General features: G+C 49.3%; 1 long non-coding RNA gene across 1 annotated transcript; it reads right to left on the bottom strand.

Annotated features, from left to right (window-relative positions):
• Positions 1–4927: 4927 nt before the first annotated feature.
• Positions 4928–24368, bottom strand: LOC135050594 (uncharacterized). Its single transcript, XR_010241687.1, has 3 exons — positions 24231–24368; positions 9805–9899; positions 4928–5288 (listed from the first exon to the last, which is right to left on the bottom strand). It is a non-coding gene; the product is annotated as an uncharacterized LOC135050594 (long non-coding RNA).
• Between the last annotated feature and the right edge of the window lie 2841 nt (positions 24369–27209).

Consider the following 27209-nt stretch of genomic DNA (forward strand, 5'->3'; position numbering starts at 1 on the left):
CTATCGCAGCTCCGTTTGTGGCTGTGGGCCCTGGGCTGGTGCAGAGGTGGAGACATTGGTATCTCCGCCTCTGAAAAAAAACAATGGGTCCGTCAGGGGGGGTTTCTGGGTACTCAGAAACCCCCTCCCCCCTGCATGCACTACAGGACTAAGAAAGCTCCCACTGCAGTGTATCACTCAGGCCGGCTATTTTCCCCTTTCTGATGGCTGGCTTCCTCCTCCAGACACTGCAGCTCTGCTCCCACCGGTTGCAGGCAGCCACAGCTCCCATAGGGATGTGTGCACAGTTCTGCTTGTAATTTAAAAGGCTAGTGGTGCGAAAGTGAGTCACAATTAGCCCCAAATTCAAGTCTTCACCTTATATAATGAAGTTCCTTGACATTATCCTTTGCCAGAGTCAGGGCCGTCTTAACAGCAGTGTAGACCCCTGGGCACAGCAATGCACTCGGCCCCCTACCCATCCTCCAGCGGTAGGGGTGTGGGGGTGCTATCAGCGGCAGCTTTGATGTCCCGCGGATGGTAGGAGGTGTTCTGTCTTCCACTCAGCATGTAAGACCTGGGGCAGTAAGTTCTGCTAATTACCCCTGTAATGCGCAGATGGGGCAAAACTATAGAAGGGGGCATTGGACTAAATGAAGAAGCCTTGGTACTTGACTTCCAGGATGGTAAGGGGTAGTTAATATGTAGGGGAGGGGTGGATAGTGGAGTGGGCTTAATATTTACCATTTTTTACAGTGGGAGGACATCTTGCTTGACTGCAGATATCTCACGTTCCTGAAGATAAATTTCTTAGCTTTGAATGGGATAAAAAACTAGAGAGTCCCACCTTTCAGAAGGTTCTGGAGACTTGGGGATCAGAGTTCAGGAGCCAGAGCAATTCACCAACGAAAATGTAAAACTGCATAATAGGCGTGTGGAGCGGGAGCAGGGACCAGCTGCTTGAAGGCTGATATCTCTGGTTCTGGGCATAGCTGCCAGTGTCTACCAAAAGGGGAGAGTCACAGCTTTTGGATTATATCCTCAGAAAAACTCTAAGTCAGACAGAACCCGAGATATCTGGCAGGGAAGAGGAATTAACAGGCTTGGATGGGGACCACTGCTTTCAAGTCGAATATCTCCGGTTCCCCAGGGCCGATTTTCAAAAATCTGGTACCCCTGGAAAGAGCGGACCCTCAGCTATCAGCCAAGGCCCTTATACTCCTGGGGCCCTTGGGCAAGAGCCCACTGAGCCCATACGAATAGAAGGCCCTGGCCAAAGTATTGGCGCCCAAACCGTACTCCAGCGTTTAAGCCACTGTGCTTTCTTGCGCATTTTCTAGGCAAATTGCAATTCTAAGTTCCTGTTTATCTTATGTCCTGCTCCTTGTCTGTTCCCTGTACCTGTGTTTTCTATCCAGTACTGACGCAGTCTGATGATTACGTTACTGCGCACCTCACAGGGAATAATCTGTTCCAGTTCCAGTTGATACCAGCCCCCGCCACCATGCCCATTGCTGATTATGGCCACACCTGCTATAATGGGGCAATTGCCACAGCATACAGCAGTCACACTTTGTCCCTATTACAAACTATCCAATGTTGGGAGGTATGCTTTAATTGAATGACATACATTTTATCTGTTGCTACCTTTTGTTATAAGTCAGATACCCTATATCTATGACAGAACTACCATGGATATATCTGATACGTGTCCCAGAGGCGAGTAGAGCAGGGGTCCTGAGTTATTAGAGTTGCTGGGCATCTAGTCAACCTCTGCCCTTGCGTTTGCCAATGCTTGGGCGTATCTGATGGCGCTGCAGATATCAAGGGGAACATGAGGCAAGGGCCAAGTTTCCAGAGATTGGTGCATGCCCAATAAACTCTTGAACAGCGCCAAAGTCAACTGAGGACATGTGCCAGTGGGGGGGAATGGTTCACATGTATGCTGTAGAAGGGCCCTCCACTCTCTTGATCCCCACCTGCACTATAGCCCCCTATATGTTGGTTTAATCAAACCTTATTATTAAATATCTCATCATCCACACCTTTTGAATTGAAATGCACAATAATCTATGTTTCTTAACATGATCCAGTTCATCACAGTTCTGCTGCACTTTTCAATTTCAACAGCAATAATACAGGTTGAATGAAATAATTGATTTTACAGATGTTATACAAACTTTAATTATTTAATCCAGCCAATGTTAATTCAATTGAGAAATTAGGGAACAACATTATGTCCAGGGGTAATTGGGTTATGGGGGTCATTCCGAGTTGATCGCTCGCCCACAGGGGAGTGTATATTTGCTGTGCAAGGGTGCGATCGCTTTTGCAGCCGGGAGATGCAAACATAATTTGTGCAGTTTCTGAGTAGCTCAGAACTTACTCAGCCGCTGTGATCACTTCTGCCTGTTCAGTCCCGGAATTGACGTCAGACACCCGCCCTACAAATGCCTGGACACGCCTGCGTTTCTACAACCACTCCCGGAAAACGGTCAGTTGACACCCAGAAACGCCCCCTTCCTGTCAATCTCCATGTAAACGCCCATGCAAATGGATTCGTTGTAGAATCCATCGCTGGGCGCTGATCCACTTTGCACTCGTATGACGTGCCTGCGCATTGCGGCACATACGCATACGAAGTTCTGACCTGATCGCTGCGCTGCGAAAATCCGCAGTGTGCGATCAGGTCGGAATGACCCCCTATGTTAGAAGGTATAGTAATTCCAGTCATAAATACTTTTATACCCCTTTTCCACTGACCTAAAAATCCCATGTTGTTGCGCAGCATCCCAGTATTTAGGTCACTGGAAAAGGGTCCTGGGTCCAGTCATCGGGAAATTCTTCCCAGGTAAATAGCAGGGTTTTACCCGGGAAGGGCCTGGGTGTACTGCATTGAAACAGGTAACCTGGGTCGTCCGACTAGGGACCAGTTTACAGAATGGGGAAAGAGACGATCTCCCAAGCGCTGGCACTACATTCACGTGCGGTGTCAACGGAGCAAATCCGGGAATAACCCAAACCGGTGCCGCGGTGAAAATGAGGCTGTCCCGGTTCTGACTTGGTTTGCAACTGTGTTTCAAATCTCAGGTCAGACCCGGGACTTCAGCGGAAAATAGGTATATCTAACAGACAATTTTTTATATCAATTTTTAAATGACAGTAAATGTGTGTTTCAGCCCCAGAAACATAACATAAATTTAGCAGGGCCGAAACTAGGATTTTTGGCACCCGGGACAAGGCAGTAATTTGGCACCCTCCCCCCCCCCCCCCCCCCCCCATGCACACACACACACTTTGGAACCATGTCAAAAACACAGTAATAAACAGTTGGCAAAGTGACAACCAGCACCCGTTCCCTAGGAAAATGGATAGGAACAAAAGTAAAATAACATGTACCGCAGATACAGTATTGTGGGGTACTCTGACTGGCCAACTGCTGTAGGATTACAAAACCCAGTATGCCAGTCAGGAGCTAGGACCAATTAAAGAGGAGGAGTACCAACTTTCTGGGGAGGGGACACACACAATGTGAATTATCCTGGCTGCAGAGGGGAGTCCCTAGGACTGGCTGGTGTTATATACCTGATATAAGCCATGCAATCACTGTATCACACACCTGGGGGGAGGACTCCAACTGGCCAACTGCTGTAGGACTACAAATCCCTGCATGTAAATTGGGACCTAGGACCACACTTTGGGAGGCAGCAGCTGTCCTGGCGTATAAAGACCTCACCTTAGTGCCCAGACTAATTATCGGGTGCTGCTTCATCCTCTCGCCCTGTCCTCCTCTGGTGAAGCTGCTGTGCAGGAAGGGGGAGGCGCTGAGGAACAGGGCTGGAGGAAGACATACAGTAGTTTACACAGGTACAGGAGTGTGTGAACAGCCACCCCCTCCCCATTCATAAGTGTTCTAGTTGCCGGGGGTGGTTCCCAGGAGTCCACAATGGTGGTACTGGGGAGCAGTGACCTGCAGAGAGGATTCTGGAAAACGGCAGTAGGTAGCCCCTTAGTGCCCTGTCCTCCTCTGGTGGAGCTGCGTGCGGGAAGGGGGAGGCACTGGGGAACAGACCTGGGGGCAGACATCGCTTACACAGGCACAGGAGTGTGTGAGCGGCCATGGACCAGTGCTTGGGAAATTAAAGGGGGCAGCTGGAGAGTCCTTGGACACTGTCCCTGCCCCATTCATTAGCGTTCTAGTTGCTGGGGAGGGGGGAGTTTCATTGGTGGTGCTGGGGTGCGGGTACCTGCAATGAGGGTTCTTGGACCAGGCAGAAGGTAGCCTCTCAGGGCTGAGAGGAAGGAGGAGAGGCAGAGAAATCATCTCTGCACCCTCTCAGATTCTGAACCCGGGGCGCATGCCCCCTTAGCGCCCCCCCCCCCCCTAGTTGCGGCCATAAATTTAGATCGATTTAAAATCCTCCCTTAATTTACCCCTTAATGCAGTAATTATAACCTGGCTCATATTCAAAGCATGCACATATATGAGGTTTATTTAATTACAAAAAAAAACCACATACATATACTACATAGTACCTTCTTCTGGCCTATCAAAAAATATAGTACTTGGCTACTGGCAAGACATTTTCTGGGGTGGTCTTCAGGTTGCAGACTGTCGGGATCCCGGCGCACAGTATACCGGCGCCGGAATCCCGACAGCCGGCATACCGACAGATTTTCTCCCTCGTGGGGGTCCACGACCCCCCTGGAGGGAGAATGAATAGCGTGGCGCGTGTAGCGTGCCACCGTGCCCGAAGCGTGGCGAGCGAAGCGAGCCCGCAAGGGGCTCATTTGCGCTCGCCACGCTGTCGGTATGCCGCCAGTCAGGCTCTCGGCGCCGGTATGCTGGTCGCCGGGAGCCCGGCCGCCGGCATACCATACTACAACCCATTTTCTGTAGTCATCAGCATAAAATGTAACATCTATATAAAATGAAGTAAGATTGAAAAAATTTTGACGGTAACTTGTGAAAAATAAGTCACGCATCACCTTTTATTAATCCTTGGAGAACTCCTTGGGGACAAGCATACAACAGCCACCGGCCAAAGCATACAAACATTTGCTTTCATTTAAACACAATGGGACCAATTCTGACTTGAACGTAAGTGTGTTCTGCCGACAGATCTTGTAATTTTTAGCTAGGAGCATACTCTGTAACTGACCTTGTCCGATTCCAAATCCTACACACCTAGTGGAGGTTGTTGCATTAGATCATGCTATGTGGGTTTAGATCCTGCTGTACAACAGTGGACTCTTCAGGCTGACCCCCAAACTTTGAGAAGTTAGTTGTAGTTGAACAGTATCTGACCCTTGGGAAAATTAATAAAAATAAGCAAGAGTTAAGACCAGTACCAAAGCCCAGGATTCAAGTTCTGCTTGTTAAAAAGGATAACTTGTCCACGAATATATGTTTTAACCGCAGTAACCCTGGTCATGTACGCCGGGACGGCCCAGACTGGGAAAAGCCAATGGACTGCAGTGCGGGTAAAACAGCTTGCACTGTTGTTAACATGTTTGCAGGGAATATTTCCCTAGCCGAAACCACTCTGTTCCAGGTAACAACCCAAATAGAAGTCTAGGAGGTTTGGGCTTTGGTGGATACAGGGAGTAAATCATCTATTACTGCAGCTAACCTGGTTCCAAAAGGGGCTGACCAAGTTTTACCCTTGGCCAAGGTGCTGTGTGTCCATGGAGATGTGCTGGAATACCTTTGTGTACAAATGCAGATACTGCTAAAAGGACAACCACTTAACAGTAGTTGCAGTAGCTCCAAGGTCTCCCTGTCCTGTGATTTTGTGACGTGATTTTCCACTATTACAAGAAGTCATCACTTCGCACAACAGCGGAAGAGACCCAGTGGGCGAGGTGTCCAAGGAAATGGGAACCGTGATGAGCCAGAGCGCTGTAACTGTAAACCCTCCTTGGCTGTTGAACAGAGACTAACTGGTTATGTTTCCTTACAAGACTTTGCTCGTGACCACAGAATGAGGAAAATCTTATAGGTGCATATGAGAATGTGGTGATGGTAAATGGTAAAATAAAATCTGCTGCGCAACCTGTAGGCAGGGGCGGATTGGGAACAAAAAGCAGCCCTGGAAAAATTTGTACTAGTGGCCCCACATTGGCAGCACCAGAGGTGTAAGGTCTAGCCATGGGCCATGGCAGCAGCACCATACCCCCAAGACTTTCCAGATAGTTGGCATGTCCAGCATCAAGGGGGAAGTTAAAAAGAAATAAAATTAAATATTATGAGGACATTATATGATACATCTTCAGAATTTAGGAAACTATATAATTCTTTAGAAAGATATTTTCTTGCTTATTACACTAACCGTATCCCAATTACTATTCACTCAGTCTTATATGTCAGCCAAGCAGGCAGACAGAGCATACACTAGATCATCTGCAATCACAGGCTAAGTGGCAAAGTAATTTTCATATATGCAAAGTGTTTTGCATCTTATTCATTATGTCTATAAAAAGGACTATATGTCCTCAAACAAATAGGCCAAGCAGGTGCGTCGGCCCACCGGGAAACTTCCCAGTAAACCCAATAATCCGCCTCTGCCTGTAGGCACACCATATTTTATGTTTTAAATGATTTACTATACTATACTGGGTTGCTTATTTACAGGGAAAAAGGTTGAATAGTTGCTAGTTCCCAGGAAACATGAACAGTTGGTCGTGAGGGCAGCTCATACGCATTTGTGGGGTGGACATTTTCTGAGAGGAGAAAACTCTGTAACAAATTCAATTAAGGTTCTTTTGGCCAGGCATTTATGCCGCAGTGCAAAAGTATTGGCAGGAATGCCCAGTGTGCCAGAAGATATCACCCTGGGACAGAGTTTAGAACACCTCTGGTACCCTTATCTGTAATTTCTGTGCTTTTCGGGCAAATTGGTATGGTCCTGGTGGGTCTGGTGGAAACATCTGCTTGTAGACATCAGAATATTTTAGTAGTAATTGACTACGCTACCAGGTATTCAGAGGCAATACCACTGCAAAATATTAAGTCTAGCACTATTGCCTGGGAACTGGTAATTTTGTATACATGCTTGGGAATTACAAAAAAAGGTATTGACAGACCAGGGTACCCCTTTTATGTCTAAGTTCATGAAAGATCTGTGTCGTCTGTTGGGGTTGAGATAATTAACACCTCAGTGTATCATCAGCAAACAGACGGATTAAAGCAGGGGTGGGGAATCTCAGTCCCGGGGGCCGTATAAGACCCGCAGAGCCACTTGATTCGGCCGGGCCATGTTCACCTAACCGAGGGAGATACCGGGCGCACGCTGAGATTTTGTTAATAGCGGGCGCCCGGCTCCTTCCTCTGGGGCATAACAACTGACTGGGGGTATATCTACTGGGGGCATAACTACTGACTTGGGGCATAACTACTGGGGGCAGATCTAATGGGGCAGGCTAATTATTAAGTTGATAATTTTTGTATGGCCCCCGAAGGATTTTATAAATATCCAAATGGCCCTTGGTAGAAAAAAGGTTCCCCACCCCTGGATTAAAGGAATGCTTTAACCAAACATTTAGGGGGTCATTCCGAGTTGATCGCTCGCTAGCTACTTTTTGCAGCCGCGCAAACGCATAGTCACCACCCACAGGGGAGTGTAGTTTCGCTTTGCAAGTGTGTGAAAGCGTGTGCAGCGGAGCGGGACGAAAAAGTTTTTTGCAGTTTCTGAGTAGCTCTGGACTTACTCAACCCTTGCAATCACTTCAGTTTTTTTGGTCCCGGAATTGACGTCAGACACCCGCCCTGCAAACACCTGGACACGCCTGCTTTTTTCCAAATACACCCAGAAAACGGTCAGTTGCCACCCACAAATGCCCTCTTCCTGTCAATCTCCTTGCGATCGGCTGGTCGAATGGATTCTTCGTTAAATCCATCACCCAGCTACGATCCGCTTTGTGCCCGTACGACGCGCGTGTGCATTGCGGTGCATACACATGCGCAGTAGTAACCTGATTGCTGCGCTTAGAAAAACGTAAACGAGCGATCAACACAGAATGACCCCCTACAGCAGATGGTAAGGTGAGAGGTATCGCAGGATAAGAAAGATTGGGACCAGCTCTTGCCTTATCTAATGTCTATAGGGTTTAGCCCCTTTGAGCTTCTTTATGATAGACAACCTAGATGAATCCTAGATATCTTAAAGGAAGGATGAGAAGAACAACCATCCCAAGAGCCTATTATAGTTCAATTTCTGTCTCAACTGTATGGCCTCTTGAGCCACTTGTAAGGGAACATATGAACTTGGCTCAGCAATGTCAAAAGCGTAATTATGATGTTACAGTGGTGAACCGCTTCTTCAATTCAGGGGACATGGTTTTTGTTCCCCCTGAAGTTGTATGCCCATTGGCAGGGTCCTTATGAGATCTTGGAGGCAATAGTGCCTGTTAATTATAAAGTACGCCAAGAAGGTAGATGTAAAGAGGTACACATTTACCATGTTCATTTATTCAAACCTTGGAAGTGAAGTGCCAGCCAGCCTTCTCTATTGGCCCTTAAAACTCCCAACTGTCAGGTGCCTATTGAATCCTCATGAAGGGGGACATTTACTAAGCAGTGATAAGAGCGGAGAAGTGAACCAGTCGAGAAGTTGCCCATGGCAACCAATCAGCACTGAAGTGCCATCTATAATTTGCATATTATAAAATGATACAGAGCTGCTGATTGGTTGATGGGGCAACTTCTCCACTGGCTCACTTTTCCGCTCTTATCACTGCTTAGTAAATGTCCCCCTAAGTCCCAGCCAAAAGCAGAAAGTTATAGACCTGGAAAACCCAGATAATACAGCATGATATTATCACATCACTCGGGTTGGTAATAAAACAAAGGCCTTATTGTATTTCTGAGGCTAAACGGGCAGCGGTTAAGCGAGAGGTAGAGGAGATGCTGCACCTAGGGGTTATAGAAGAGTCAAATAGTGAGTGGCACAACCCAATTGTGCTGGTACCCAAGCCTTCAGGAGATCTAAGATTCTGCAATGACTTTAGGAAACTGAATAAGGTCTGACAGTTCGATACCTACCCTATGCCTCGGTTTGACAATCTGGTTGAGAACCTTGCAAAAAGCCAATAATGAACCACTCTTGACTTGACAAAAGGGTACTGGAAGATATTCTTAATTTAGTGATACCCTTAGTGAGGCAGGGATGTGCTGCTGTCAGTGAGGCAGGGATGTGCTGCTGTTAGTGAAGCAGTGATGTGCTGTCATCAAGGAGGCATTAACATGCTGCTGTCAGTGAGGCAGGGATGTGCTCCTGACAGCGAGGCAGCGATGTGCTGCCTTTCTGTCAGTAGTCTCTCTGTGAGTGATACTGTTGTTTACAGTTGGATTTGTTTATAGATGGTAAGGTGAGAGTTGGAAGCAGTTCAGCTCCTAACTGGCATGTTACAGACTTGGCCTTATTCAGCTTCAGTTGCAAAATTGCAAATACGTAAATCGGGCGATTATCGGATGACTGCGCATGACTCTACTGCTTGTTCACGAAGGCCGAAATGCATTCATAATGTGATCACAGGGCCAGAAAAGTGTAATCGCATAGCGATTGACAGGAAGTGATCATTTGTGGGTGGTTACATGGCATTATTGGGGAGTGGTTGGGAAAATGCAGGTGTGTCATGGCCACTATCAGGGCGCGCAACTGTCAGCTGCGATTAAAAATATGGCGCCATTGCGACTGCAGACGCATATATCCTGTGTATGCATGGGTCAACTAGAATTGTCGACTATACTCGATTTCTGCATATGCATCGCAATTATGCGAATGCATATGCAAATTTGCAAATGCACTGGTGGGCATCTTTTACCTTTCTAGCCGGCTCTTCACATGCGTTTTTTAGCAGAAGTAGTTCTGAGAAAATCACAATTTCTGTCTCAATAGCGATCCAGCCTGAATGAGGTCCTGTGTTTAAAAAAATGGTCTGATTTACTGATGCTTTATCTCTCTACAGTTTATCTAATTTCAAAATGTTGCTATATTTCCCCCCCTATGCAGTGGCAAACGCAGGATTTCTGGATGAGGGTTTCCAAATGTAATCCATAATCTCCCACTCTGCGGGACAGGGAATAAAGTATTAATATTTAGCACTAAAGATGGTCTATAGTTTAGGTTGTATCAAACATATTTAAATAATATAAATAAGTGGTCAGAAAAAGGTTAAACATACTACAGGTTGAGTCTCCCTTATCCAAAATGCTTGGGACCAGAGGTATTTTGGATATGGGATTTTTCCGTATTTTGGAATAATTGCATACCATAATGAGATATCATGGTGATGGGAGCTAAATCTAAGCACAGAATGCATTTATGTTTCAGATACACCTTATACACACAGCCTGAAGGTAATTTTAGCCAATATTTTTAATAACTTTGTGTATTAAACAAAGTTTGTGTACATTGAGCCATCAAAAAACAAAGGTTTCACTATCTCAATCTCACTCAAAAATGTCTGTATTTTGGAATATTCTGTATTTCGGAATATTTGGATATGGGATACTCAACCTGTATAATAAATAAATCCGCAAACACAATAGAACCAGTACTGCACTTTCTAAGCACAGATTTTCCCACCTTATGGTAATGCTCCTATCTCTTCTTTCTGGCAGCTACTCTCTGGTCCAGAGAACTGATTGAGGACTCAGATCCACACACACAGCAAACTTTGTAGAAGAAGCTACTAACACTGGGCATGTGCAGCAGCTCTGTTCTGTCGCTTAAACTGCATGATGTGATTGCAGCTCTAGTAATCATATTATATACCATTTCTATTGTCATAATTTGAGTCACTTGTCAAGAGGAGGGGGGTTTCCAGGCAACCGGAAACCCCCCTGCATTTGCCTATGCAATGCACAGTCATGTGATCAAATTAGTCCTATCATGTTACTGAGTTTTTTGTCATTATAATATGGCATTTTTAAAAATATATATCACTCTTTTTTTATGCTTATAAATATTCAAGGTCTGCATTTTCACGGCTATATGTAAACCTTTATATTGGAAGTATTTTACTCCATGGTCTGATATCGCACACCTATATTACTGAGCCTGAACCAGGACAACTATGGGGGGTAATTCCAAGTTGATCGCAGCAGGAAATTTTTTAGCAGTTGGGCAAAACCATGTGCACTGCAGGGGAGGCAGATATAACATTTGCAGAGAGAGTTAGATTTGGGTGGGTTATTTTATTTCTGTGCAGGGTTAATACTGGCTGCTTTATTTTTACTGTGCAATTTAGATTTCAGTTTGAATACACCCTACCCAAATCTAACTCTCTCTGCACATGTTATATCTGCCCCCCCTGCAGTGCACATGGTTTTGCCCAATTGCTAACAGAATTCCTGCTGCAATCAACTTGGAATTACCCCCTATATCTGCTTTTATATTTCTTAAGAAGCGGATGATTCCAAGTAATTTGTGTCCCATAAGTGAAAGCTGGTTTATGAATGTCTAATGCTTAGCAACGTGCTTATTGTCTAGTCTCCAACGCACTGAGTTACTATAGTGACACTAAAATCGTGCATCAGTTTATACAAAGAGTTTATTAGGAGTATCATATACTCCTAATATGATACTTCCTCTTCCATGTATTTAAAAAAAAAGGCTGATTACACACATTTCCACGTGTATAACTGTAGCTACAGCAGTAATGGAAGCCGAAAACGTAAGATCACAGTTTAGCCTCAGTACTTTCTGAGAGTTATAGGAATAATTACACGGTCATTGTGTCACAGTTACTATTCTTTCTCTTCTTGCAGAAAGGAAGTCAGTGCCTGCACTTAGAGAAATTAAACCAAGTGGTACATGGAAGAGAGCATGGGCAATATTTACTAATATTCGTGTTTTGGCCGTTTTGAAGGGTGTTTGAACTTGAATGGTATCGGGTGCATTTTACTGCAACTTTTTGAATCCTGATACGATCATTCACTAAGCTGCCGAGTTTTGCACAATCATTTTTTCCGATGTCGATGTGATTCGTAATATCAGGCAGTGTTTTACGGGAGTGATGAGTAAAACACTGCCTGAAAAAACACAAGGAATCCCGGCCGGATCTGTGAGATCCGTGCAGGGCTTCATTGTGTACCTTAAAAAGTTTATTAAAGTCTTTTAAAATCTGAAAAAAATTGCGTGGGGTCCCCCCTCCTAAGCACAACCAGCCTCGGGCTCTTTGAGCCGGTCCTGGTTGAAAAAATATGGGGGGGGGGACTGACAGGGGTCCCCCCATATTTAATCATCCAGCACCGGGCTCTGCGCCTGGTCCTGGTTCCAAAAATACGGGGAACAAAAAGCGTAGGGGTCCCCCGTATTTCTGAAACCAGCACCGGGCTCCACTAGCTGGGGAGATAATGCCACAGCCGGAGGACACTTTGATATCGGTCCCTGCGGCCGTGCCATTAAAACCCCAACTAGTCACCCCTGGCCGGGGTACCCTGGAGGAGTGGGGACCCCTTCAATCAAGGGGTCCCCCCCCCCTCCAGCCACCCAAGGGCCAGGGGTGAAGCCCGAGGCTGTCCCCCCCATCCAAGGGCGGCGGATGGGGGGCTGATAGCCAAGTGTGAAGTTGTGAATATTGTTTTTAGTAGCAGTACTACAAGTCCCAGCAAGCCTCCCCCGCAAGCTGGTACTTGGAGAACCACAAGTACCAGCATGCGGTGGAAAACCGGGCCCGCTGGTACCTGTAGTACTACTACTAAAAAAATACCCCAATAAAAACAGGACACACACACCGTGACAGTACAACTTTATTCCATACATGCACACCAACATACACACATACTTACCTATGTTCGCACGAGGCTCGGTCCTCTTCTCCATGTAGAATCCTAGGGGTACCTGTAAAAAAAATTATACTCACAAAATCCAGTGAAGAATCCGGCCGTTGAATAATCCACGTACTTGGCAAAAAAATAAAACGCAAACCCGACCACGCACTGAAAGGGGTCCCATGTTTACACATGCGCCTATGCGCTCCATTGTAGCCAATGGTGGGAACTTTGCGGTCAGCGGTGAGGTTACTTTCGGTCAACCGCTGACCGCAAAGTTCCCACCATTGGCTACAATGGAGCGCATAGGCGCTACATTGTATCACTGCCGTGTGCTGCCTGACAGACGCTACAGGAGCACACAGCCAATCAGGAGGGTGCCACGACGTGGCGCTCCCTGATTGGCTGAAGGGACCCTCTTTGACAGGAGTCAGGGGGGGTCCTGGCAGTCGGGGCAAAGGGGTCCCATGTGTAAACATGGGACCCCTTTCAGTGCGTGGTCGGGTTTGCGGGTTTTTTTTTTTTTTCCAAGTACGTGGCTGGAGGGGGGGGGGACCCCTTGATTGAAGGGGTCCCCACTCCTCCAGGGTACCCCGGCCAGGGGTGACTAGTTGGGGTTTTAATGGCACGGCCGCAGGGACCGATATCAAAGTGTCCCCCGGCTGTGGCATTATCTCCCCAGCTAGTGGAGCCCAGTGCTGGTTTCAGAAATACGGGGGACCCCTACGCTTTTTGTCCCCCGTATTTTTGGAACCAGGACCAGGCGCAGAGCCCGGTGCTGGTTGATTAAATATGGGGGGACCCCTGTCATTTTTCCCCCATATTTTTTCAACCAGGACCGGCTCAAAGAGCCCGAGGCTGGTTATGCTTAGGAGGAGGGACCCCACACAATTTTTTTCCCCGTTTTTATACTAAACAGACCCTTTCCCATAGATAACCATGCACAGATCTCACTGATCCGTGTATGGTTATCCAAACTCGACTGGAAAAAGCAGGTCTATTTTATTGCTGCTTTTTTTAACGAATCGAAAAAAAAACAGACCCGCACTTGAGCACTCAGAAACTAACACCCAAATACGAATGAATAGTGAATGCCCGTATTCTATGAAATAACAGCCGCGTTTGACCGATGGTCTATTCATTCGTATTTGTGAACGCTGTCATTCAAACCATTACGAATAGTCCAAACACTGCCGAGATTGGTGCTTAGTGAATTCCCGGATTGGGACTTAGAAAAAAAAACACAAATCGGGCAAACTCGGATTTTTAGTAAATACTGGCCCATGTTTCTTAATGCCAGTGGTCCAAAAAATGCATACCCTCATGTCGAAGAATTGATTAATTTCAATAAGGTGTTCCAATTTTCATGGTTAAATACTAATATGAATCAATACCCAAACTTTACACTAATGGGCATATTCTTTGACAATTTTTTTTTACTAAAGTAATGTTAAAAAAAAGTGTTTTCACACCCTTTTCACATTACTTTAGTATCACCTGAATGTACTGAAAGGCTTTTTGAGCCATTTTCGTGAAGAAACTGCTCCAAACCCTTTCATTCTAATTTTCTTAGTAAACAGATCGCATTCCTCATACTTATAATGTGAAATGCGATCTGGACCCAAAAAAAAGTTAATAAGATACTGCAGTGAGCCCTGTGATAATTACGCCAGCGTCAGATGGCGTAATCGCAGGGCTCACTGCAGGTTCTGTACTTCTGCATAGCTGTCTCTGCCCCTAGACAGAGAAATCTGTTTGGGGACCTGGCCAGTGTGATCAGCTATGTGTGTCCGATGGACAGTTAAAAAAAAATCATACTCACCTACCCAGGGATCGGTGATCGGTGGTCCGGTGCGGGTTGATGGTCATTGAAGCTCCCTGCACACCTGTGACCCCCAGTGTAGTAAAGTGATGCAAAGCAGCAGCTCACTTTACAGCACTGGTGGTCCCCGGGTGTTGGTGAGTATGATCAGGGGGGGGGGGGGGGGGGGGGGGGTGTCATTACGACGAGGAGAGGGTGCAGTGGCGGCAGGGCATGCACAGCACATAATCAGGGTGTTTTTCATGAAAAATACCCCAATTTGGCTGTGGAGAGGCATCGCAGGGACAGAGCTTTCTCTCAAGCTCTGTCCCTGCATGCAATAATTAATACATCCGTGCAATGTAATCAATTAGCGCATTGCAGATTGGGCCGATATTATCACATGTGATCCGCATCCTCAGATGCGGATGGTGATAAATCGGCCCTTAAGAAACAGCAGCCTGTACAGAAATAACTGTTAAAGTTTCACCAACACTTAATAAATTTAAAAAAATGCAAACAAGAGATATTATATACTGGTGCTGACCAGGGCCAGAATAGCAATGGGGGTGATGGAACTAAGGGGGTCATTCCGAGTTGATCGCTAGCTGCTTTCGGTCGCTGCGCAGCGATCAGGCAAAAAATCGGCACTTCTGCGCATGCGTATGTGGCGCAATGCGCACGCACATCGTACTATTGCAACGAACGATGTAGTTTCACACAAGGTCTAGCGAAGCATTTCAGTCGCACTGCTGGCCGCAGAGTGATTGACAGGAAGAGGGCGTTTCTGGGTGTCAACTGACCGTTTTCAGGGAGTGTTTGAAAAAACGCAGGCGTGCCAGAAAAAACGCAGGCGTGGTTGGGTGAACGCAGGGCGTGTTCGTGACGTCAAAACAGGAACCGAATAGTCTGAAGTGATCGCAAGCGCTGAGTAGGTCTGAAGCTACTCTGAAACTGTACAAAATTATTTTGTAGCCGCTCTGCGATTCTTTCGCTTGCACTTCTGCGAAGCTAAAATACACTCCCAGTGGGAGGCGGCATAGCGTTTGTACGGCTGCTAAAAACTGCTAGCGAGCGAACAACTCGGAATGACCACCAAAATCTCCAGGCCTCCATATAAAAATAAACCCATCATTATAGCAGTATGATAACGACCAGCTGCCTAGTTGCCCATAAATTAGAAGTTTTTGAATCTTTATTTTTAATATTGTAGTTCTAGTTTTTCACAACGTTATGCAAATGTTCTCTTATAGAGAGACATATGGGCTGATAGTGTAGGGGTTACACACCCATGGTATTCTGGCCACACCCACACAGCACTGGTCACAGCTCCCCCCATCTAAGTATACGCCCTTGCACATTTGCAGCCATAAGCCCATGTGGCCCTTAATCCAGTCCTGGCGCTGACAATAAATAAAGGATTTTGTCATATGTTGTTTTCCTCAATGGATGCACTCTGCACAGGGGCAGAGCGAGTGGAGCTGGAGCTCCAGGCGCCGTCAGGGACAGAGGGCACCGGCTCTCTGTAACAGAGCTGGGCGCAGGGACTCAGAGTAGGAGGAGAGGACTGGAATAAACATCCTAGTGATATTCGGTGGACCCCTACATTCAAAGTAAAGCATTTGTTACCCCTATACCAATAAATAAAGACACGGAGACTTGAATTTGGCAGAAAAATTGCTGACCCTAACCATAGCAAACCTGTAATAGAAAATTTTATTAAGATGCCGATTCAGCCGGCATATGGTGGCAGAAAAAAGAACGGCTCTATTAAACTAACGCTAACCTTAAAATGCTAAAATTCGAAAACCATCCTAATTTAACTACGAACTATCAAAATCGGTAATAGCAGACAACTCAACCCCCACAGTGACTACCCACCCTGATGGGTGCCCTGCCGCTGCCTTCCCGGACGGGTGGTCGAGCGGCCACTAAGTCGATGGAGGTGAGTGCACTTAAACCACACCAAACTGTAAATCACTACAGCTTACCATACAACAACAAACTGCCGTTCTTTTCCGCCAACAGCGAAAGACTCTTCCCCAGAGTCTTCGCACCGCCACCATAACCTCACCCTAACTCCTGCAACACAAGACACAGATCCTCCAGGAAAAACATCATCCCCTCATTGGATAGATGTACCCCATCATGCCGAAAAAGGTGACTGTCTCGGAACCGAACCCTAGGGTGGCGAACTACTTTGCCTCCGTGGGACAACACCCACTTCGCCACCGCCCCATTCACCTTCTTCCTGGCCACATCAATTACGCGTCCGTCCGCCACACCTCGCCAACTCAACCTTGGCACCATCAAGGAGAACACCAATACGCAATTGGTCCATGTTGCGGCCACACTTACCAGATCCTGTATCATGGCCCACCGCAGCTCCAAAGACGTCCTCTTCCCCAGGTCGTTGCCACCAAGATGGACAACTAGCACCCTAGGGACTCCATGCTTGCTGGCCTGACTGACTAGTCTACTTCTCAGATCTTTCCACATCATCCCTCGCCAACCAAGCCAACGAACTCCCTGAGCCCTAGGAAACATCTGAGCCCCCTCCGAGGCAAGAAACTTGGCGGCCCAATACACATAAGAGTGGCCAACCACCCAAATAGCCAAGTCATCTTCAAACCAACCTGAAGAGGAGGAAAAGGGGTAGAATTGGTTACTAATTATCAATATCTTGTTTATTAAATGCATTAACCTGAAGGATCTGCCAAAAAGAAAAAAGTGAGTTTTTGTCTATTGCAGAAGTCACGGCCTAGCCGATCTGCACAAGCTTCTAGCCAATTTGAAGCGAACATGAACACACAATGGGAAAAATCAAATTAAAATAAGAAATCAAACGGGTGGTGGGGGGGAGGGGGGGTATAAAATGGGAAAAACATGTAAGAACTCAGCTGGAGGTGAAAGCGTAAAACCTGCTGAGGGACTTTGATTAGAAAATGATCAGCCAAATTGTGGATTAGAATTCAGTCCGTCAAGTCAGGCAAAAAATCGCAAAAGAACTCCAGACCCCCGCTGCCGGCTCATGCCAGCAACGGCGAGTAGCTAATCCCTGAGTGGGATAAAAAAAGGGGGGGACAAACAGACGCACAACACCATAACGCACTGAACTGTACAACATGATTATACAACTGTAATTAAACAAAAACGCGCGCAAGCCAACATCTCATGCAACGGGGCGAATATATCGTCTGTAACTCGACGACTTCCATCGCCCCACCGCCTGGATTTCAGCCCTGGAAAATCCCGCCGCCGCAGCCGACGTCGCAGCTCCTATGCGGAAGGAATGCGTCCCGAACGCAGCGGGTGGAAGGCCCAAGCTCGCAAGACAGCGACCCAGCATCCAACGAAATTGATACTTCGTCACCGGCAGCCCGTCATAATGCAGCAGCCATGACCCCCGACCGTCGGGCCGTACCGCCTCATACTGCACTGCCAACCTTACTGGGCAAATGCTCTCCTCAATTGCCGGAACCAAGGTAACCCATCGACCTTTCCCCCCTTGGTCCGTCTTAGAGCGCCGCGATCTGCATAGCAAGGACCTCTCACCCACCACATCTCCGACCAGCATGCGCGAATCTGCTCGCTTAGAAGGCGCCACCAATTCCGAAACCCTAAAGGCCCCGTGGTAAGCCATTGAGAACGCCAAACTGAACAACAGCGACTCAAACACGGACGACGCGACGCCTCCAACCGCCCTGATGACAGCCGGCAACAAAGCCGCATCAATGGGCCGCCTCTTGTCAGGCGCCGTCGGCGCAACCCGCGCCCATCCCTTCATTACCTTCAGCAGAATCCCGCTTTTTGTCACGTCAGGGACGCCCTTTATCTTGCTGAAAAACGAAATGCCAGCCCAGTACCGGGATACCCCCGCTCTGGACCTACCCGAAACCTACAGCTGCCAAATAAAAGAAAGCATCATCCGATGCCCGCTCTTACCTTGTTGATTTCGTCCTCGAACAAACTCCTCCCACTCGCTCCAAGCTTGTCCGTAAGCCTTAAGCGTGGTTGGCGCGACTGACCGCAACGCTAGACCCTCCAGTCCGGCTCGATCACCTGCCAAACATAACCGGGACAATGAAAACCATGCTTGTCTGCCTCGGGTGCCAACAAACAAAACCTTTCCCACTGCCCTCGCGACAAAGCGTCGGCAATGCCGTTCTCCAGACCGGGCACATGCTGCGCGCGGAACAACAGGTTCCTACGTAGGCACGTCACTAACAACTGTCCCAGCCCCCGCAGAACCACCAGCGGCTTTGCTCTCTGGTTATTTATCGCGTGCACCACGCCCAGATTGTCACATCTAACCAAGATGCTGCGATGAGCCAGCCGATCGCCCCAGACCTCCAGCGCCACCATAATGGGGAAAAGCTCCAAAAGCAAAAGGTCCTTAGTTAAACCTTCGCGATGCCATTCCGCCGGCCACGAGGCCGCGCACCAATATCCCTCCAGATAGCAACCGAATCCAGAGGCACCCGCTGCGTCGGTGAACAGCTGCAACCTAGCGCTGTCCACCGTTGGCGCCTGCCATATACACACCCCGTTGAAGTCCTCCAGGAACGAGGCCCATACGGCCAAATCCCTCTTAATCTCGGAGGACAATCGCACGAAAAGGTGTGGTCTGGCACACCCCGCAGTCGCCCTTTCTAGCTTCCGGCAGAAAACCCTGCCCATCGGGATTACCCGACAAGCAAAGTTCAACATGACCAGCAAGGACTGCGCATGCCGCAGCGTGACCTTATGCGACCCCTCGAACCGGCAAATGGCAACGCGGAGCTTCGCCACCTTGTCCCGAGGTAGCCGACACTCTCCCGCCACCGTGTCAATCTCAATCCCCAAAAAGAACAAACAGGAGGACGGTCCCTCTGTTTTATCCTCGGCCACGGGAACGCCGAAGTGGAAAAACAGAGCTTGGATGCTGAAGAGCAAGTCGCCGCACCGTGAAGAATTTGCCGGACCCGCACACAGGAAGTCATCGAGGTAATGTGCAACCCCGTGACCTCCTGACGAAGACTCCACACACCAATGCAGAAACGTGCTAAACCGTTCGAAAACGAGCATGAAACTGAACATCCCATCGGCAAACATTTGTCGATTAAATACTCCGTTCCTATCCGAAAACCCATAAAGCGGCATGAGTCCGGATGTAACGGCAGCAACCGAAAAGCGGACTCAACATCAATCTTAGCCATGAGGGCCCCAGCCCCGTAACTGCGGACCAGCTCCAACGCCTCGTCAAACGACTGATACACCACCGAGCAATGAGCCGGCGGTATCGCGTCATTGACCGACGCCCCCGACGGGTAAGAAAGATGCTGAATGAGCCGAAAAGCGCCTAGAGTCTTCTTGGGAACCACCCCCACCGGAGAGATGACCAAGCCATCCACCGGGGCGATGTAAACGGTCCCTCCATCCTGCCCAACCCGACCTCCTTATCCACTTGCTCCCGCAGCACTAACGGCAAGGTTCGGGCAGACTGGAGGTTCCGCTGGGCCCGCACGGACACCTCGCTCGCAACAGGCAAGCGAAACCCAAACTGAAAACCGGAAAACAAAAATTTTGCATCCTCTTTATTCGGATACCAGTCCAACCACCGGCCCATAGTCTCCAAATTAATTGGTGTTGGAGCTCTGCGGAGCGTTCCCCCCTGCGGCCTGTCTGGGGTAAGTTTGCTTACCCCGGGCACCCTGCCGACTGCCTTTGAAGCAGGAGGAGGCTGGGTGGGATCCGCCACATTGCAGGCACGAGTGTCGAAAACGACACTGCTTGCCGAAGGAACATGCCGCGTTGTTAAACGCGAAACATTTTCCTTTTGTGGCGGCTCGCCCCCCTGTACGGACGGCCACCCTACCTGGCTTGGCCAATCCGCTGTCCGCGCCGGACCCCTGGGCGGACGACCCTGCGCGGTGCCCGTCCGCCCCCGGTTTCCGGGGCTCCTCAGCCTGTTGCGAAGCCCGAGTGACCTTGAGCCAGACCTCAACGTCCTTGAACCCAAAGTCCATGACCTGCAAACCGTCCTGCTTTTCCCTGAATTCCTGGTCATACCTACGCCACTCCGATCCTGAAGATGTGCGCTGCATGTCGTGTATGAGATGCGGGTACCGAATTATGTTCATGTGCTCTTCCGGCCTGTCCTCCAGGTAACACGCCGCGAAGACCCAAAACCCGGCCAGCCAATTATCGAAAGTCCGGAATGCCTCAGCCCCGATGCCCTTCTTCGCGTCCTTCGTCAAGACGAACACATCAACGAAGTCACCCCTGCGAATCTTCCTGTGGCAGCTATCTCGCAGCCCCCGCATTATGGCAGTGTAGTCGCAGCGAACGACCCCGGGCAAATCGCGGCGTTTCTTGGCCCTACGAGCTTCCTCGCTAAGCCGCTTGCGCCTCTTCCGCCTCTTCTGCTGGCCCGCTGCCCTCTTGGCGAATTTCGTCGCCCGCTTCTTTGCCCTAGTCGTGCTACTGACTGCGGACGCCTGTGACGACAGAGAAGATGAAGAGGAGGAAGAGGAAGAACTACGAGAACTAGAGCTCGTGGGGGAACCCGATACCGACTGCACCACCTCACCTGATGCCGTCGACTGCCCCGACATGGAATCCTCTGGCGTGGCCACCCCGACGTCTTCCTCCTCGTACTCTGCCATCTCCACTTCCCCGTGATCCCCTGTAAAAGAGAAAGAAGCGGGGGACCCAGCCAGCACTTGCGGCGCATGCCGAGCCCTACGTGAGGGGGGCGTTGCCGCCGCGCGCCCCTGCGCGTCCGGCCCCGGACCCTGCTCCAATTCTGCAGCGGCCGCCCCGAGCTCCCGGCAGGCGCGTGCCACTCACTGCGCCGCCGAAGCCCGCCGCCCGCCTGTCCCCGCAGGCACGCCGGAACTTGCCGCCGCCCTCAGGGAGGCAGCCGCGGCTAGCGGCCCTAATGCCTCCACCACCGTGGCCAGGGCCGACGCCAGCGCTCCGGAGGGGTCGTGACCGCCCCAAAACGCGGCATCGGACCCCGAGGGACCTCCAGCCGGGGCCCGCGCGCGACCCCGCCGCCCGACAGGCGTGAACCGGGCACCCGACGCCCGCTGCCCCGGCGGGAAAGCGGGGGCACCCCTGTCGGTACCCGCGCTGCCCTGACTCTCCCCCTCCGAATACGCCCCCTCCCCCTGCGGATCGGAACTATCCCCCGCCCCTGGGGAGGGCCCGCCGCGAGACCAAGCAGCGCGTGCAGCAGCCTGCGGCCACCAACCCCCTCCCTGTCCCCCCTCCTCCCCCGCAGGCCGCTGTACGCCGGCTCCAGGGAGTGTTTTGGGGAGACAGGGAAAACCCACGGCGCCGCTCGCAGTGGGCACGGGCTCGCGCGCATCCCGTGCGCGCGCCCCGTCACCGCCTGCTGCTGCACCCCTTTCCACTGCCAGCACCTGCTGCACCCCCCTGCCTCTCCCCCCCCCCCCCCGGCCCCTGCTGGACTCCGGCTGCCGGGGAGTGATCTGGGGAGACAAAGGAGCTCGCTGCGCGCACACATGCGCGGCTGGCGCCGCCGGAGGCGAGTGTGGGTGCGCGCGCACCTCGTGCGCGCGTCCCACTGTTTCCCGCCACAGAGCTCCCGCCTGCCGCACTTGAAAGACCCGCCGCGCGAGGCTCCGTAACAAGCCCCGCGCGGCGGACAGCCGACCCCCGTCCGGCATCCCCCCCCCCCCCGCCCGGCACCTCCAGCCGGCCGCGGCAAGGGGGGAGTGATAGAGGCCGAGCGTGGATCCACCGCCGGCGCCCGCCGCGGCGCGCATGCGCGCGCCCCCGGGCGCCGGACACCGCCGCTTCATCCGCTGCTCCCGGAGGCGAGGGCCGATGCCCGTCTACCTCCGGGTGGCCTAAACGGACCTCCATCCCACCCGCCGCCCGCGCCCGCCCGGCACAGCCGGCCCGGCCCCCAGCGGCAGGGCCGACCTGGTCCGCCGCACTGTGCTCCCGCCCGAGCCCGTGGAGGCCCCGGGGAACGGAGCCCCGTCCCCCAGGCCTGCCACCCCTTCCCCCGGTCCAGCTCCACCGCCAGAAGCGCGGTACCGAGCTGGGGGCCCGGCGGAACGACGAGGGCGGGAAGCCATATTAACAAAGGAATGCAGGGGAGCTATATGCAGGAATGCAGGGAACTAAAAATCACCCAAAAACAGTGGGGGAACCGAATCAAGTGAGGAATTCTGCACTGCAGCACTCACCCACTCAAAGGCAAATCACCAGACAAGAGAGAGCAAAATGGCCTAGCCTTCCCTATATATATTAAACCCTCCCCTTTCCCAAAGGCTGTACTTTCCTCACAGCTAGGTCCACCCCTCCCAAGATGTTTAACTCATTCCTTTCCTATGCAGTCAATTCTCTCTCCGAGAGGGAAGGGGTGGCCACCACACTGTCTGCATGTTCCATGTCACTGATTGAAGTGCATAGAGTCAAGTGCAGTGCAGTGCAGTGTGGTGTGTTGTTAGGGAAGAGGGGAGGTTTGGAGGCTTATCAGAAGAACTTCAATTACATAGAATACATAGAAGCTCTGCCCCTCCAGGCTAGAACGATTAACTGCTGCCCTCTTCATGCTGAGAATTGATGTGTGTATATTTGTATGTGTTTATGTCTGTGTATACTGCGTGTGTGTATGCAAATGTGAGTCTTTGTGTGTAAATGTGTTTATGTGTGTGTGTGTGTGTGTGTGTGTGTGTGTGTGTCTGTATGCATATGTGTGTGTTTATGTGTATACGTGTATATGTCTGTGTATATGTGTGTGCATATGTGTGTGCTTATGTATGTATATGTGTGTGGTAATGTGTATATTTCTTTGTATACAGTATGTGTGAGTTTATGTCTGTATGTGTATGTGTGTGTGTATATATGTGTATGTTTGTGTATGTGTGTGTGTGTGTGTGTGTGTGTGTGTGTGTGTGTGTGTGTGTTTGTGTGTGTTTGTTTGAACCCACACTCTTCACTGTAAGATTGAACAATGGGGGGTGCCTTAAGCGAGGGATGAAAACAGTGTGTATATGTATATATATATATATATATATATATATACACACAACATACATGCATACATACATACATGTAGTGGTGGGGGGCGCCGTGACATGACCCTGCTCCGGGTGTTATGTCTCCATGCTACGCTCTGACTCTGAGTTACAGTGATGGATGTTAAAATACTGGGGCAATTCAGTATTGGTCTAGGTGCAGGACAGTTGGCAGTATAAGTGCACATACATGATCTTGTTCACCTATAAAGGACAATGGTATAGAACTGTTAAACAGCTATATATTAAATGCACCATGCACACAAGTGTCCAGTAGACTGTGCTCCAAATGATCATCCTCCCCCCCGTCCTTCCCATACCTCCCAACATTTAGAGATGGGGAGGCAGGACTCCCGGGTGTGGCTAAGCCATGCTGAGGCCGAAAGGGCGTGGCCTACAGAAAAGGGGGCATGGCTCACAATCGTGACTCCCCCATGCTGCTGGCATGCCCCCAGACCCTCTGTTTCCCATGAGCACACAGTGTCTGTTCACCGCTGCTCTGCCTAGCTGTCCACTGGGGGACACTACGGCCCGCGGGTGGGACAGCGGGACAGTCCCAAAACAATGGGACTGTCTCGTGAAAATTGGGACAGTTGGGAGGTATTGTCCTTCCTTTAACCCTGATCATACTCACCCACACACAGGGATCGGTGGTTAGAGCTCCTGGAGGGCTGCCGGTCATCGGGGCTTCCTACTGTGTCCTCCGGTGCTACATATTAGAAATCCTCGACATGCAGATTCCAATAACTTTGCGTCTGAATTTGCAATTTCATTCACCTAAACATTGCCGAAAACACAGAATTGGTTTGATTGGTTGTTGATGTATAGGCCACTTAAAGAGCATTGATACTGACAGGCCTTGGAGGTAAGCCCTCTGAAAAGACATATTGAGGCTCATTCAGGTGTGGTCACAAAGTGGCTATTGTATGCACATCGGTCAATGGGGGTCATTCCTAGTTGTGCGCTCATTGCCGATTTTCGAAACGGAGCGATTAAGGCAAAAATGCGCATGCGCATGGTTCGCAGTGCGCATGCGGTTAGTATTTTAACTCAAAACTTAGTAGATTTACTCACGCTCGAACAAAGATTTTTCATCGTTGAAATGATCGTAGTGTGATTGACAGGAAGTGGGTGTTTCTGGGCGGAAACTGGCCGTTTTCTGGGAGTGTGTGGAAAAACGCAGGCATGTCGCGTGTCAGGGAAAAATGCGGGAGTGGCTGGAGAAACGGGGGAGTGGCTGGCCGAACGCTGGGCGTGTGTGTGACGTCAAACCAGGAACGAAACTGACTGAACTGATCGCTGTTTGTGAGTAAGTCTCGAGCTACTCAGAAACTGCTTAGACATTTATTTTCGCAGTTCTGCTAATCTTCCATTCGCACTTCTGCTAAGCTAAGATACACTCCCAGAGGGCGGCGGCTTAGCGTGTGCAATGCTGCTAAAAGCAGCTAGCGAGCGAACAACTCGGAATCAACCCCAATGTTTTCTTACTGCACATGCATCTAGCCACAGTGTGCATGCGCAGCAAGTTAATTGCGATTGCAGTCGCACCAAGGAATTAGTTGCAAAGTGAGTGACAGGAAGACAGCGTTTGGGGGTGGTAACGGGGAGTGGTCAGACAAACGCAGGCGTGTCATGGCCGTTCAGAAATGAGCAGTTGCAATCTTAATTGCTACTAGAGAGCCCTCTGCGTCCTGGGAGAGCAACTCGGCCTGCGCGTCTTCAGAAGCACTCAGACTCTGCGACATGTTCCGATTTGCAACAACTGGTACCGATGTATCAGCAATTATACACCGTCGGACGGAAATGATGTGACAGCAGTAGGCATCCCTATGCTCAGGTTAGCTTCTGCCCATATTCGCAAAAGATAGCAAGAACAGCCGCACCTCAATGAGCCCCATTATTATCACACCTATTGTTACTGTGACATAAATCTAATTTAAAAAAACTGTCATTCAAATAATATTTTTTTTCCTCTGACAAAATCAGAAGAACCAGCAAAGCCTCAAATGGATCCGCTGATTTACATTTGAATAGCGAGTGTTCATTTATATACTAAAATGAATTCAATTATCTATATTTCTGTACAAACAATAAGAGTTTCTTTGCTCTCTGCTATATAGAATATGCTTCACTACATCACCTCAAAGGTGTCAAGGACTAATTGCTGGTGCTAAGTAGCTCCATATTGAGCTGTGCAATTATCTTCCTATAATTACACACCCTGCCGTGTTTTATTACCTACTTTATTACCCAAGCAATTAATATGTAGCAATGCCAATAATTAAAGGTTAAGGATATAGAAGTTCTTTCTTGAATAGCACAGGAGCTGGGAAGGACTCAGCAGACACTGAGCTGTACTATTTGCAGGAATGATCAGGCATGCAGGACTTCAGCTGTTACTGAACTGGCAGTCCAGGTTTAGGCCACAGAGTACAATAGCTAATCCTTCCCTGGCAGGGCATATTGTTCTTGTGAACTGGAGAATTAAGACCACAGGAGAGCGACAGTTCATATGGCCTTTTCAGCAAGCGTAGATCCTGTAGCGGGCCAGTGGGTATGCCCAGAACTGCTCTGCGGGATGGTGCTGGCGCACTGGGGTTAAGCAATTTAATGATGAAATAAATACTGAAAAGGAACATTTTATATAATTTACGCCTAATTGTTGCAGAAGGATAAAGTGTTGGCTGACAAGTGGCATCACAGGGTTACATTTACATATTCTGGTAGCTATTAGCCATATTAGTTGCTGTCTCTGCATCTCTATCCCAGCTTTATATCTGCCTAAAATCATCACTCATTTTCAGTTTAATACAGAAAGCATAGCTGCAAACATTTCCATGTTCATCCTTGACATTACAGACAGGAATAAGCAAATGCGGATACTAATGAGCATGGAAAAGTGCAGGTAGATTGCAGATAGCAGCTAGAGATGTCTGCAGAGTAGATCAGCCTGGGTCCTACCTCCCACATAGTTTCTACTCTCAAGGCTAGGGATGGCCATCAGTGTGGTTGCCATCAATGGCGATATGACAGGTAACTATTGATGGCTGCCAACTACGACCATTGATGGTTTACACAACTGATGGTCATCCCTGTTCTTTCACTCACTGGCCCCTGGGCCTATCAAAATAAGGGGCGGAGCTATGCTCCAAATCCCGTCACCTCGTATAAAAAAAAAAATGGTTATGCCTTGCCATCGATGGAGGGAAACCATCTGGGTCTCCCCCATCGATGACAGAAGTATTCTACATCAGCCATAAACCATCATTGATTTAGAATCATCGATGGTCGATGGCCATCCCTATTCAAGGGAATAGCAAGTACAATTTGTGACAATTTGGTACATGACAAAGTATTACTTATACCCCTCTTCCACCTAAGTCCCGGGACTGACCCGAGATTTGGAACTCAGAAAAGCAAGCAACTGGGCAAAATCATGTTGCACTGCAGGTGCGGCAGGTGTGCAGAGAGCGTTAGATTTGGGTGGGTTATTTTGTTTCTGTGCATAAGTACTGGCTGCTTAATTTTTACACTACAATTAAGATTTAAGTTTGAACACACCCCACCCAAATATAAAACTCTCTGCGCGTTACATCTGGCCAATCTGCAGTGC

This window comes from Pseudophryne corroboree, chromosome 2 (genome assembly GCF_028390025.1).
Source record: "Pseudophryne corroboree isolate aPseCor3 chromosome 2, aPseCor3.hap2, whole genome shotgun sequence".
NCBI classification, from domain to species: Eukaryota; Metazoa; Chordata; class Amphibia; order Anura; family Myobatrachidae; genus Pseudophryne; species Pseudophryne corroboree.